The 15,374-nt window shown below is 43.2% G+C and overlaps 1 protein-coding gene across 1 annotated transcript in view; it reads right to left on the bottom strand.

Moving 5' to 3' along the window:
- The window catches only part of LOC144146817 (uncharacterized), an 82,749-nt gene that overhangs the window by 49,351 nt on the left and 18,024 nt on the right, over nt 1-15,374 (bottom strand). The window lies entirely within an intron of this gene.

Raw genomic sequence — 15,374 nt, 5'->3', positions numbered from 1 at the left:
TCTACTCTGAAACCACCTGTTAGTATGGTCGATAATTTATCTCGTCCCTGTCTTCCAAGAAACGCATGAGGACGGGGCTCTTGCTACACGAATATGCTTAGTGATATCCAAAGATAGGGATGGCAAGAACATACATGGTCATGGTGAACAGAAGATTGAATGTCAGTTGAGCATAGAAGATTCGACATTTGCCCAAGGGAGAGCCCACTGGGCCACATCTTTTTTTTTTCTTGGCATGCGGATGGGCCACATGTCGGTGCCATGGAGGCTTACCTTGGTAACGCAAGATGGAAGTCGAGTGACCGGCCTGTCAAACATCTAACACAGAGGAGAATTGTTCACAACAAGAGAACAGCAAACAAGGAAGAACCGTGTCACCATCATGCCATCGTTGCCATCACGTTAATCGTCCATTCATGACCTTTGGTAAAATGTGACTGTGACTGTGACCGGGAGTGGCGACCGATCAGAGGATGTTCTTAACTGAAATAGCAACCTTTTCAAGGACTGAATGTGGAAGCATATTCTAAGATTAAACGTGCTTCAAAGCTCAGAAATACCTGCACACAAAATTAACATACCACAATTCAACCAAAAAAAGATAGCAAGCGTCAAATTCGTTTGATGGTGATAATAATGTTTGAATGTATCGGCGAAGGCCAACTATGGCAAAGAGCGCCAAGAAAGTGTTTTGACGAATAGGTGGCTACTAAAATTGGTTCGAGTAAACACGAATAAATTATTTTAAGACAATGAGTATGGCTGATGTACACCGCCAGGATGAAGACAAAGAGCGGTTAAAAGATAAATAATGTTTCTGGTGTATAGGAACAGTGGCAAAACTATGCATGGTATGATATTAGCGGTAAGAAGTGAACCTGTGACAGAAACTGTGACGGAAGCAGCACACATGGCATCGTCTCCTAAAATGTATGATGGATGTAATAGAAGGTGTTGTCTGTAGAGTTCTCCGGGCGGTTTAGGTCGTGTAACGTCAAGTGCCTATCATTGAATGAGAATGTGTATCACGGATAGGCCCTCCCCACACCAGGTACACAGGTGTCTTGGAGATCCAGTGAGCAGGTGCGAGTGTGGTACATGTGTGTTGCCTATCCGTAACCTAGCTAAAGTAACTTAATGTGACTGCTGTGTGAGTCAGTATGTGTATCGTCCAAAGTGTGCTTTTAATACGTGTAGTTTGTTTGTCTTTTCAGTCCACTCTGTTTGTAATGTTTTACGGAGTTGTCTGATGTGTGGTTTGAGGTCTGGTTAAGCTAGTGTTATTATGTTGACCATGTTTTGAAGGGCAGCGATGGCGGCCATTTCCTCTGCCAGCTCATGTCCGCCGATGCCAGAGTGGTTTGACACCCAGCACACAGTCACCTGAAGGTTTGAGGAATAGGCTAACATAATTAATTTGATCATGATTACCGATGTGGTTTTTCGATTATTTTCCAGATGACAATGTACCGGTGATGCTCAGCGAATCTGTATACATTATGGACGTAGGAATGGTATGTTCAACTATGTGACTTATAACGAGAAAAATTTGATTTGCTTCTACTGTAAAAATACTTGCCTTTGCATTCATGAATCTGCCTTCTGTAAAATTGCGTCCGTGTGGAGCCCAAGACAACACAGTGAAATTTTTTGATGCATCACTGAAAAACTCTGCAGCCAAATATTTATATTGCGGATACAGGAACTGCTGACAAATCTCAGTTTTTGGTGTCCTGATTTTATTGAATTGGGAGAAAGACAAGTCCCAAAGTACAGGGCGAAGGTTCCATGGGGCTATAATATGAGTGTGAGATGATATGAATGTGTCTTAAATTGTGACCTCATGAATAGTCTCCTCGTCACTCACACTCGGCGAGATGTTAACGGAAATTGATGGGCGATTTAAAAAGAGTCTAGGATGTATCATTAAAAACCGGTGTAAAGTGATGGTTATTCATTGATGAGATTGTAGAGGCACCTAGAAGGTCAACATCAGTTCGCTGGTGCGCTAAGCACCATCCGTTGCACTCTGCATAAAGAGTCTGAACAGGAAAAGTACGAAATACGCCCCAAGAGAGGCGAAGTCCCAAGTGCGTATGGTAACAATTATGGTCCCATGTAAATGGTTGGTCATATGTAAATGTCGTATCTTAAAGCTGATTTCGAGAGGAAAGGTTGCCTATTTATTTTTATATCTCCGGAAATTCTGTGCGAGAATGTCACGTATTCAACGTAAATTTTCAAACTTTAGAAGCGGTCTTTTTCCGTTTATTTATCGGCAATTCACCGGGTAGCAGGAAAAATAAATTCTCACAGTATTGATAGGAATGTGTAAATGAGGGCACCACTGAAAATTATACCTTCTGTACTAAAAAAATCTACCCCAGTGGGAGGAGTAAACATGTGCGTAAACAATTCTTTTGATAGCGGTATATTGAATGTAAAATTTGGGAACGTGATGTCTTCATTCATTCGTTTATTGATTGATTGACTGATTTTTCGATTGATTGATTGATTGATTCATTCATTATTCTCTTATAATTAAGTTTTTATTTCTATATATATATTTTTATTTATTTATTCATCCATTCATTTTTTCCTTCAATCACTGATTCGTCGACTCTTTCGTTCTTAATGGCGTGAGACGGTCGAACATAAAAGTGAAAAAAATAAAGGGAAAGAACCAAAAGAACGTTGTTGCTGCATCAGCAACTAGTTGTTTGGAAAAGCATGTGTCAATGCAAACTATGGTTTTAAATATCGACACCACTGCAAGCGGCGCCATTGTGCAGTCTCCGCAGTCGTTGAACGGGTAAGCGCCTTTTTTTCCTTCATGTAGAAGGAAGTCGTCAAACAATTTAGAAGAGATATTCTGAACAACGAGACACAGAGACAGACAACATAACGGGGGCATACCGTCTAGCTTAGTTTCATTTTTCCCACGTCTGATCATAATGGTGGCCAGCAATTTAGGGGAATGCCCAGAATATATTATTTTTACACAACGTTTTTGTACATCCTTAAACAAGGCAACCAGCGTTATATTTACAAAATTATATATAAATTCGCCTGCAGTATATTCACATAAAGATGTTCGCTTCTTTTCCCCTTGGGAGGTACACAGACGGAGCTCGCCGGAAGGTGGAGCGTCCTCTGATTTCGGCGGGACCCAGTACCGCGAGTCAGACCTGTTCCACCGCCGCCCTCCCCTCGGGTTGCCTCCAGCGGCCCAGCCTGTCACCACACCGCTTGCTTAGTCAGCGGTAGCTGTGGTGGCAACCATGTTGTTGGGAATGTTGCTGCCTCCACTGTTTTCTCTCCACCGGCCCGAAGCACACGCGATGGCACGGATGAAATGGAGACGGAGGAAACTGTAGTAGTTCTCAACCCCGCCGCACCGCCTGTGCCTCCCGGGGCACTCTTGACGCCCTCGGCAGTCATGGCTCGAACTAAGGACATCTGAGAGGGTGCCAAGTCCGGGGGGTCCGGTCCGACGGGTAACCCTTCAAAATCTGATGATGAGATAGATGTGGCACCTTTCCTGTCTGCCTCGCAGCGGAACGAGCGGGTCCCTTTATCGAAACCTCCAGACAAGGTTAAAAAACCCCTCCCAAGGGTGCAAGCCCCGGTAGACCTTACGTCGATAGTCACACTCCAGTAGCTCTAACACATCATATTGGGAAGAAAAAATATTGTTGAATGGAACTGAAGAGGCCTTCTGAATAATCTTGACGACGTGTACGAGATTCTGCATGCTAATCAGACAAGTGTAATGTGTGTCCAAGAAGCACATTTCAATTCGAAACACACAAATTTCTTGTATAATTACTTGGTATACATTAAGAACAGGGATGGCTGTACACACTCTTCTGGTAGTGTGGCCATAATCGCCCGGACATCCTTAGCATGCCACCCTGTCACTTTGAACGCTCTTCTTGAGGCTGTAGCAATCCGCACAATAATACTTAATTGGGTGTTAACGGTATGCTCCATATACATTCCTTCTGATCTTGTACTTTCGAGCTCTGACTTCGAGGCACTGGTTGACCAGCTGCCCGAACCATACATCCTTACAGGCGACCTTAATGCACACAATTCTCTTCGGGGCTCCTCTCGCATGGATGTCCGAGGTCACCTGATAGCAAAATTTTCAACATCCTCGGGAGCATTCCTTTTCAACAAGAAACAGCCTACATACCATAACATAGGACACAATACATATCAAATCTTGACTTCGCTATTGGTTCTGCAATTCTCTTTCCATGTCTTAGTGGGGTGTGGGCACGGACCCATATGGTAGTGACCAGTTATCCACCTCACTAGCATATATAGATAAAGGCCCATGCAGTCCATCTTCCCAAAACAGGTCCAACGAAGTAACAGCTGATTGGAACACAGTTACAGAGACATCCAAACTACACCACACATTCATAGAACACCTTCACATTGAAGAAGCTACCGAATTCCTCACGAGGCACATCCTGGACGCCGCCGAAAAGTGCATGCCCCACGGAGCCCCGCGCAACAAGAGGAGGCCGTGGTGGAATGTGGACTGTAGGCGGGCGTGAGAGGAGCAGAACAAAGCTAGGGGTATCCTCCGTCGGTATCCCACGTCATGAAACCTCATTTTGTTCAAAAGTGCACAGGCGTTTAGAAAACGTGTGCGCCGTGAGGCAAAACGGGAGAGTTGGCAGACCTTCTTGACATCCATTATTTCATACACGGACACACATAAAGTCTGGACACATATACGTAAGCGCAAAGGACAACAGACACACAGCCTGCGCCGAGTTTGCATAAAAGGGGACACACTGCAAGACAAGGCTGATACACTAGCACAACACTTCCAACATGTGTCCACTTCAGCACACTACAAAAACACTTTAATGAAACAAAAGGTCTCGGCCGAAAAGAAGCCTTTACATGACAACAGACCAACTACGTCCGATAACTGAGTTTTTGCTTCATGCGCTGAGGGGTGCTCTGAGTACCTGTTAACCTTCGGCTCCAGGTCCACACAACATCACATATACAATACCAGCACTTACACACAGACACCCTTGTAACACTCCTTCACCTTTACAACAAGATATGGGATTCGGGGCTCATTCAAAAGTGTTGGAGTGAGGCCATAGTTGTAGCATTCCTAAAAGAGAGGAAGGACAAGATATCTACTCATTGCTCTCACAAGCTGCCTGTGCAAGCTTCTCGAGAAGATGATCAACAGAAGACTCGTGTACTTCTTGGAGTACAACGGTATTCTCGAGAGCTGCCAGGCAGGCTTCAGGGTGGGGCGATCCACAAACGATCATCTTTTCGCAGTAGAGTCATATATCAAGGAAGCCTTCATTCACAAACAGTTCTGTTAAATTACTTTTTCCGACCTTCAAAAGGCCTATGACCGCGCTTAGCATTATGGGATCCTCAGTGACCTCCAATCATTCGGTGTTTCGGAAAATATGTTTAACACCCTTGCTAGTTACTTGTCAGAGAGAACCTTTCGCGGCAGAGTTGGTTCTGCACTGTCAAAGGGTAATGTGCAAGAAAATGGCCTGCCACAAGGTGGAGTGTTTATCTGCACGCTTTTCATGGTTAAGATGAACTCTCTTGGAAAGGCATTGCCACCTACAATCTCCTATTCCATTACTGTAGATGACGTCCAGATTTCCTTTAAATCATTTATTATGTCAATCTGCGAACGTCACGTCCAGCTTGTCATAAAAAAACTTGCCGGCTGGGCAGACAAAAATGGTTTTAAAATGAACCCTGGAAAGCGCTCTTGTGTTGTGTTTTCTTGGAAGCGTGGGGTCCAACCAGACCAAGAAATCCCTCTTAACGGCGTGTCGATTCCTCTGAACAAGGAGCACGACTTTTTAGGTATTTTATTTGACGAAAAGCTTACATTCATTTCCCATATCAAACAACTTGAATTCAAACGCTTAAAAATGAACATTGTTAAGGCCCTCTCACACCAATCTTATGGGGCTGGCAAACAACACCTGCTGCGCCTTTACACAGCCTTTGTGGGGTCTCGGCTTGACTACGGCAGTCTGGTGTATGGGTCAGTGACAAAGACAGCCCTTAAAATGCTCGACATAGTGCTGCATCCTGGCATTCGCCTCTCATGCGGCACTTTCTGCACTAGCGCTGTGGAGAGTCTGTATGTCGAGTGTGAAAAATGGAGCCTAGGGCATCAGTAGGAGTATGTTGACTTTCTGTATGCATCCAAGATCAGGTTAATCACCAACCATCCTTTTAATCCTATCATAAACGGTACATCAAACTTGCAACCTTTTTTAAACAGGCTATCTGTTTTCTTACCTTTCTCTCTCAGAGTAAGGGGGAGCCTTCTGCGTTCAATGTCCCCCTTTCACACACGCGCAAGACACCCATTCATAATTTCATTCCACCACGGCAACTTCCTCCTATATCATGCGAACTGTCATTCACGCAGCTGGAAAAAAATAGGGTACCCCGGAGTGCAATTCTGCAGCACTTCCTTTTTTTCTGCAGGACAAGTGCACGTGCGCAGAATTCTTCAGCTACGCGTCGAAAACTGATTTTACTGTCTCTTGTCCAGCGCACGGACCAAACTTTAGCGTTACTAAAACAATGAATTTTCATAGCAGTATTTACACTGCAGAAGTGTATGGCATTTTACTCGTTTCGACTAACATCATCAAAAAAAATTTCCAGGGCCATCGTGTACACAGGTTCTCTAAGCGTTGTGCAGGTCCTGTCATCAGGAAGATCGTCTAAAAACTTTGTGATCAATGTGCTTTTAAAGGTTATAATGACTGCATATGCCTAAAATTCAGAAATAGCTTTATTCTGGGTACCAGCGTAGTGTGGGATCCCGGTCAATGAGACCGCTGATCAAATGGCTGGTGCTACTGCTCTCTTGACCACAGTTGACATAACGACAGTGCCTTACACTGACCAAAAGACACATATAAGACGACAGCTTCGTAAAACATGGCAACTACACAGGAGTCACCAAACAAGCAACTAACTACACGTACTAAAACCACAAATGGGACGCTACATAAATGACTCACACAACTGAAGTGCCCTGGCTAGGCTGCGGATAGGCCACACACATGTAACACACTCCCACCTGCTCAATGGATCTTCGCGACCAATGTGTAGCAGGTGTGAAAGGGACTTCTCCGTATTCCACATACTAATCACATGCAAGGCACTTGACACAACACGACACAAACATTTCCCTGAAATGTACAGACGACACATTCCACTGCACCCATCATGCTTTTTAGCCGACGAACCAATGATTATAGTGAACGCGTTCTTACATTTCAGCTTAGATAAAGTTCCTGCAGCTCTTGTCATATCACGTGTAATCTACCTGGCCATATACACCTGCCATATTCATTGTCTTTTGTTTTGGTGACTTTTACTTTTTCTCACATGTTTTAGTATTTACGGTCTCATCAAAAATTTAGTAACTTCTTCACGCTCCCTGCCCTTGTTGGCCTTGCGCCATTAAAAGAGCCATGAAGACAAAATATAAGTTGGGTATGTTTGAAAGACTGCTTAGTCCCGATAACAATGGTACCAATATCATCGCAATCTTCGAACAAATAACGGAGATATTACAGAAAACGTGTGAAGCAGTCGCAACCCCATAGCCAACTTTTCTATGACGTCACGGAACATTGTGCGATTGGCGGCCGCCTAACTGACCTGTCGCGACGACACATGACTGGACGTCTGTAATGGGGCCTCTAGTTACATTTGACCACATCACTTGAATTCTAACGTGCAGTTAAGGCACTGAAAATTGTTTTATTGTTGGCCCGTATAACGTCATTCTTGCTCATAAAAGGTCACTGTGGCGCAAAATTTGACAGTTCTTACATATTTCTTGCTTTTTCTCGTTAAAAAAACATCATTTGTGGCCTTCATGGAGCTGAGTGGGATACTGAAGTCTAGTTCTTTGAAATTAAACAAAGTTGTATTTTCTCTTCATGGCTACTTTAAGCACCAACTATCCTCATCATCTTCATCGTTCGGTCGTATCCTTGACCGACCCAAAGCCTTCCTCAACTTGGCAATTTATAGCATGGCAAGCTGCCTCCGAACAGACAAACACGCGAAGCCCTACATACAAAACTTGAATAGTAAATTCACAAAACAGGCTTCACTGATTTGCCTACAAAAAATGTTCACACCGAAGGCATCACAATATTCCACGAAGATCGCTGTAGTAAGGTATTGGTGCTTTGGCACTAAAAACAGGTTTCCAGCCTATTGCTCTCTATGACGGAAGTATATTTTACCTCACTGTGCAACTTTTAGACCTCACACGTCTTCGAAACCTGCACGAATTCTTCCAACATTTCAATTACAAAACCCTGCCAAGCGACTTTCGCAGCATATGTACATATATATTGTCCAGGCAACAAATTCGGGGGTCTTGCTTGTGCGGTTATGTGTCTTAAACCGAATTTGTGCACACAAAAGACGTCGCGCCATTAGTTCGGTCCCCTAGAGTGCTCAAACGTGCGCTAGCACTATACTGCATATATTGAAAGGCACGGCGTCATGATTTATGTCGTTTAGTTTGTACACGGTAATATTGGTATTAATAATAATAATAATAAAATAATAATAATAAAAAGTAATAATAATAATAATAAAAAGTTTTAATGCACGTGGCTGTCTATGTCGAAGAAGCGGGCAGATAGTATTTGGCATCAGTTGCAGATGACTTGCCCACAAATAATCACTATGAGTCACTAAAAATACAACAAAAAGTCAACAAGAATTCCACATTAGAAAAATCATTGTGCGGACCACAACAAAAATTCCGTGGTGTTCTCAATGTGTAAACTCAATGAACACTGAGTTTCTGTTGTTTTTCGTTGAATCAATGAGAACTCAATGGAACGTCAACAGAAATTCAGAACCCATTTTTGTAAAGGGAGGTTCTGTAACTTTGAGATCATGAGATCTGTTTTCCTGCTACTGACATTTTTTCAAATGTTCCTGATTTATTTTATTCTCCCTCTTATTCATTGTTTCTACATACTCTTTCCACATTGTTTTTCATTTACTGTGTTCACCCTATCTGACACAGCAAGCAACGGCATTTGTGGAGCTAATGTCTTCAGAATTCAATAAAGCTTTCTCTTTCCCAACTCATTTATTTAACATAACTATCATCATCTGGGAGGCTCCCGCGCAATTACAGCTTTCAGCCCCATTTCATGGAGCAATGGCCTCGGTCTGCCTTGCGTGGTTCTTCCACTACACCATCCCTGTTGGCGTAAGCTCACGTTCGTGCGGTTTGTGCATAAAGTAACCGACAGGTGTCCTGAGCTCGAGAATGCTTAGATTGGGCTGTGTGTCGACCTGCCATTCCAGGTGTACAAGCACACATGAAAGGGTGGGCAAGCCGCGCAGGATTGCAGGTAAGTCAAGTCAACACGAGTGTGCGTCTGAGTTAAAGGAGGCGATGGTCTGAGGCAACTTCATAGGGAATCGACGAGAGGTAGCCGGAGGGGAGGGCAGCACATTCGAATTGATGTTTCTAATACATAACGCCACGCAAACACACTGACAGTGGTCGAAACATGGCCCAGGAACTCCATAATACAATTAGCGGAAATAATCCCACAATGTTTACAAGTCACTTCAGAGTACTTTAATAGCAGAGCTGTTGAGGCAGTCTCAATGACAGTTGGTGTGCGTCATGCCAACTGAAGGTACCTCGCTGGGGCGACAGATGGCACCACCACCTTGACGGCCATTCCGGCGAAGGTGCTACGCTGGGCCGACGAATGGCGTATATGTATCGACGGCCGCCCAGTGCGCGATGTGGGCTCGTAGTCTGGGGCAAGCGGCAAACGCCCACTCCCTATATATGCAGCCATGAAATACCTGACCTCCGTGGGTCAGCATACAGTACGTACATGCCGTGGGGAGTGGCCTTGTGGGCGACCTATGGCTCTGCGTGAGGCGTCCACCCGCGGGCGTAATAAGCTCCGCTATTTAAGAGATTACACAGACTTCGAAGTGGCTATCATTTTTACGATGCCGACCTTTTGCTTTGGACAAAGTCATAGCGGTCAATAACCGCCTTTTTGCTTGTTATCTTCTCGAGTTTAAGTATTTTCACTTCAGCATGATGACCCATTCCTCGAAAAATTTATTAGTATATATTTCCCAAATGCACTCGCACTCGGATCAACATCTTTGCCCTTCCGTTGGTCGTTAGTTCAGTCAACAACGACACAGTGACGCTAGAATGGGTCTCTTCCGTATATCACTAATGTCGCACAGTGCACGTATCTATAGGCGGAATTTTGAAAATCAAAGCAAGTAGCTGTGAAAACCCCGGGGCAGCAAAGGACAGAAAAAACACGCACGGCAAAATAGTCTCAAAATGGCGATTTCGGCTAGATCAACGCGCGACGCTTTGCATTCTCGATCGGTCTTTAGCATGAAAAAACCTGGCGTACAGTTAGTAACCTATTGCTTGCCCTGAATACACTCTAAGGTTAACAGTTAAGAGTACCGTAATCACACATCGCTACACATTTTCAAGGAGATTTCTCACCCGAATAAGCCAGCCGACAATAGTCCAACGGCAGTGGTGGTATGCGGCTGAAGCAGTGGTTTTTCTTCCCGCAGAATCTAGTAAGTGATCTTATGGCGGCCTACTGATCCTGGAATCCTGCCGGCGCCCAAGAAGCGCAGGAAACGTTTGGAGTGTAACGTGTGGCCGTAAGGCATCACAGGAACCCCTTTCCTACGCTGTAAGTAGGTTTAACATATGTGAGCCTTTGTGCACATTTTGGTCAGAATGCACTTAGTGACCACACCAAGCAAAGGTTAAGTGTCTTTTGACCTAAAGGTTAAACCAAGCTGATAAGCACTGAAATTAAGATTTGGGAGGATGTTCCTAAATCACATCGTGACAAAAGCTCATTTACAGAGCTAAGCAAAACGGATTCAAAAAAGGCCGAATGGGTTGACTGCTGCGCGGATTATTGCTCCAGCGGGCGCCAGCCCCTATACTAACGGAAACCGGAAGCCTAAAATCATATTTTGGACATTTACTGGGAGTTAGCCGTTATGCCAAAGGGTAATATTACTTTATGAAATGTAGCTAGCACGTTTACGCCCTCAATATAACCACTTAAAGAGCAGGCCATTGAATGTGAAAGAAGGAATGTGCTGCCTGCACAAACACACTAAAAACATACGTTTACAACAGGCCTCTACTGCGTCATTCCTGCTCTTATGTGCTGACAGAAGCGCAATATTAAAATTGTCGTTACTAATTTCGCGTTTTTGGTTAAACATTTTACTGGAGCTTTAATAGAGCTAGGTCATGTATGAAACGCTAGTTCTCTCAAACTAAATCAAGATATATTCTTCGATCTTCGATCTTCGATCATGATCTTCGAGGCTCGTTTAAAAAAAAACTGTATTTACATGGAATCAAAGACAAAGAATGGCGTCTCGGTACCGCCGTCGCCATAATTTCTTATCGACCACTTTCGCGCAAGCGTGAAGTCCTTTTTTGTCCATTAAAAAAAAGATAACTTGAAGAACCGCCTCCGCCCTCCCTGCGGAGGAAAAAAAAGGTAACACATTGGACGCGTAGGTGAGTGCTTGGGACGAGTTATTTCCACCTGTATTTTCAGCGGTGGCGGCGCTTTCTTTAAGGAGCTTCTCGGTAATTGCCGTCTCGGTAAAAATTCTTGAACTTGTATGTCCGATTGTGACGGATAGCAGTAGAATCCTATAGTCCGTTCTTGTGGCCCTACTCTCACATTTTAGAGTGGAAGCTGGGAGCGTTGTGGGAATGACCCCGGTACCGCGCTAGCACGTCGGGTGGTACACAAATTATTTCTTCCGCGTTCTTTGTCGGCGGTAAGATTTTAAAAGGCACATCTTGCTCTGAAAAATCTCTCCTTTTTATGTGTCCACTCGTTTTTATAGCGGAGCTGCACGAGGCTAAATTTTAGTCAATCCTGGATGCATCTGCAGTGTGTCTGGAAAAAATCCGGGAAAAGAGGTCATCCTTGCGGCAAAGCCAAATTTCAGGTAAAAGTTCTGCAGCCGTAAATGTATTCTTAATATGTTCCAAAAATTACTGAGATAGGACGGTAAAGCAACTGTATGTTCACGCCGAGTTTCCATGACTTGTCACACTTTCTTCACCGCAGAGTTGTAGACGGTGCATAAGTAAGGGTGTTGTCAATACGTGGCCTTCTACAAAGAACGGATGGTTACAGAACACAGCCGTAGCTGTTCTTTCATCAAAACTACCCCGGAAATACTGTATTTTAAATTAACCGATAAGAATACTGGAAATATTCGGCGTGTTTTATGTTCGTTTAACATATACATATTTTACGAGGTAAATATTGCGACGAAGAAAAAAATAGGCGACATAAAAAAAACCATGGATCGCATGAGAAAATGCCTTGATGACGCGAACGACCGTCTCAAAAGCAAAACCAGGGGAAATAAAGGTTTGAAAAAGAAAACGAAGAACTTCGGAGCAGGGTTCACGCATTGGAAACAGACTTGACTACAAGCCAAGAAGAGCTCTTGGAATCTGAGCAATGCACGAGAAACAAAAATGTGGAAATCAAAGGAATCCTGCAGGAACCTGCGGAAAACCTTTCTGATTTACCTAAAAAAACTGGGTGAGGCCATTGGCGAAGCCCTGTCACCTGGGGATGTGGACGTGTGCCACAGAGTACGGACGAAAGATGATACTAAAACGAATATTATTGTTCAGTTTCAAAGCCGGGAAAAACGAGACAAGTTTCTTGAAAAAGCGCGTCAGAAGAGGATCAAGAATGATTCACTCGGTTCCCAGTGCGATGCCCCGAAATACATAAATGAGCATCTTTGCCCTGCAACGAAACGGCTTCTCGGCATAGCTGGTGCACGCAAGCGCGAACATGCATGGAAGTTTGTCTGGGTCAAGAACGGCGTCATTTTCGCCCGACGAAGCAAGAAATCGCAGATGATAGCAATCAACCGCGAAAGTGATCTTGACAAAATTTGCCCGGCGCACACAACAGAATACGCTCGAAACAGATACATGCGCAACGTCGCGTTGATCATCTGTCACGGCTAGTGATTACGTTCTTCCACAGGACATCGGCGAAGTGTGTGGTGAAAAAATATTGAACCATGGCTTATACGTCTCCACTTGAATGCCAGATCTGTACAACCAAATCGAGACGAAATTTCTTCTCTGCTCATTTCCTGCAAGTTTAAATTTGATGTGCTAATGTTCACGGAAACATGGTACAACAACAATTCCGAATTTTATGTACCAAAAGGATTTAGACATTTCAATTTGAACGGCACAGACAGTAGCGGGGGCGGAGTCTGTATCCTGACGACCATCACCGGCTGTGAAATGAAGGAACCTTTCAGCAAAATAACTGATGACAATGAAGTACTGTGTATTAAGCAACGCGAAAAAGTGTTTGCAGTCGTTTATCGACCCCCTGCAGGACGTATGCGTGCATTTTTGAATTTCTTGACAGTATTCTGCCGTACGCCAATGAAACGGGATATACTCTAGTTCTTGGCGGGGATTTTAACATAGATATATTAAGCCAATCAATGCCTACAGCAGAATTTTAAGAATGCTTCGACACAATGGGTTTCACAATGTAATTACTTTAGCAACTCGTGTCACTGCTACAACGTCATCATTACTTGACATGTTTATAATGAACATCTCAAAGAACGATAACATTTCTAGTGTTTTAAGCTGCAATATCCGTGTTCACATGCCAATATTTGCTTTTATAAACAGACGCTCCCAACTCCAGCCTAACGAGCCTTGTGAAACTACATACCGCCTTATATGTGAAGGCACTCTACAGATTTTTACAGAAAAGACACAGGCCATTGACTGGTCAAGCGTTTTAGCTCATCAGGAAGCTGACACCTCATAAGAAGAATTTTTGAGAATGTTTAAAATACAATACTCTGAGTCATTTCTCATAAAAGACTTTAAACCAAGCAATAAATCGCGGAAACCATGGTTTACGAAAGGTATCCTTGGGCACATACAGAAACAGAACAAGCTTTATCAATTATTTCTTCGTACTCGGAATCAAAGCGATTGGAAATGGTAGAGAATTTAAGAAATAACCTAAACAAAGAGAAAGATCAAGCAAAAAAATAATATTTCTCTCGCGTATTTAATGCAGACTGTCTTAACAAAAGTGAAACAGTGTGGAAAAAATTAAACAACGTTTTAAACAGAAAAACAAATGGTACTAAAGTGCAAAACTGCTATTTTTGATGGCAAAGTATTAAAAGAGAAATAACTAGCCAGCGAATGAAGGATTACTTTACAGAGCTTGCGCGAGGCGCCAACACAAGCGGATGCACTGACGTAGCCAACAGCATATTGAGCAATGCGCACACTTTGTTCTTAACGCCAACCGATGTATTGGAGGTTAGCGCAATCTTCCGAGGACTGAAAAATAGTCGTAGCAGAGACTCTGTTGGCTTTAAATTTCACCGATAAAACATGTGTTAGACCTTATTGCGCCTGTGTTAACACATATCTATAATTTAGTTCTCTCAACCAGTGTATTTCCTAAAAGCAAGCAGATAGCAAGGGTAACGGTACTTCACAAACGCGGGGACAAAAATGTGTTCAGCAACTACCGCCCGTTGTCGATATTACCTACATTTTCGAAATGTATTGAAAAAATTATTAACCTTAGAATGGACTTTTTTTCACGCAAATACAACTTATTTACAAACAGCTAACGCGGCTTTAGAAAAAAAGCATTCCACTGAATCTGCATTACTGATACAAAAAGAAATAATTTTAGTTAACATTGAGAGAAAAATGATGAACCTAGGAATCTAACTCGATTTCAGTAAAGCCTTCGATCGCGTCAATCACAATATACTGCTCTATAACTTAGAAAAATATGGTTTTCGAGGAAATATACTAGCTCTCTTACGGTCGTACCTAGGATCACAAAAACAGCTTACAGAAATTAATAAGTACAGATCTAATGCTCGGCCAGTTGTCACAGGAGTGCCGCAAGGCAGTATTCTTGGTCCCAATCTCTTTCTGTATTACATAAACAACACTGTCAATATCTGTAAATAATGCAATTTTGTCAATATGCTGACAAATGCAGTGTTCGTTAATGGAAAACAATTACCTGACATAACAGAACAGGCAGGTAGACTTTGTGGCGAGATAAAAGAATTGGTCTGAAACAAATAGTCTTTTGCCTAATGAATCTAAAACAAAGTGCGTCTTATATAGGGCTCGTAGTACACCCATAACCATACCAAACAGTATTATTTTGGGCCCATACACGATAAAGCTCGAAAAA

This window comes from Haemaphysalis longicornis, unplaced genomic scaffold, assembly GCF_048455015.1.
Source record: "Haemaphysalis longicornis isolate Haplotype H1 unplaced genomic scaffold, Haemaphysalis longicornis Haplotype H1 scaffold_7, whole genome shotgun sequence".
Taxonomy (NCBI): domain Eukaryota; kingdom Metazoa; phylum Arthropoda; class Arachnida; order Ixodida; family Ixodidae; genus Haemaphysalis; species Haemaphysalis longicornis.
The sequence above is the reverse complement of the archived record's forward strand: the minus strand, read 5'-3'. Positions and strand labels throughout refer to the sequence as shown.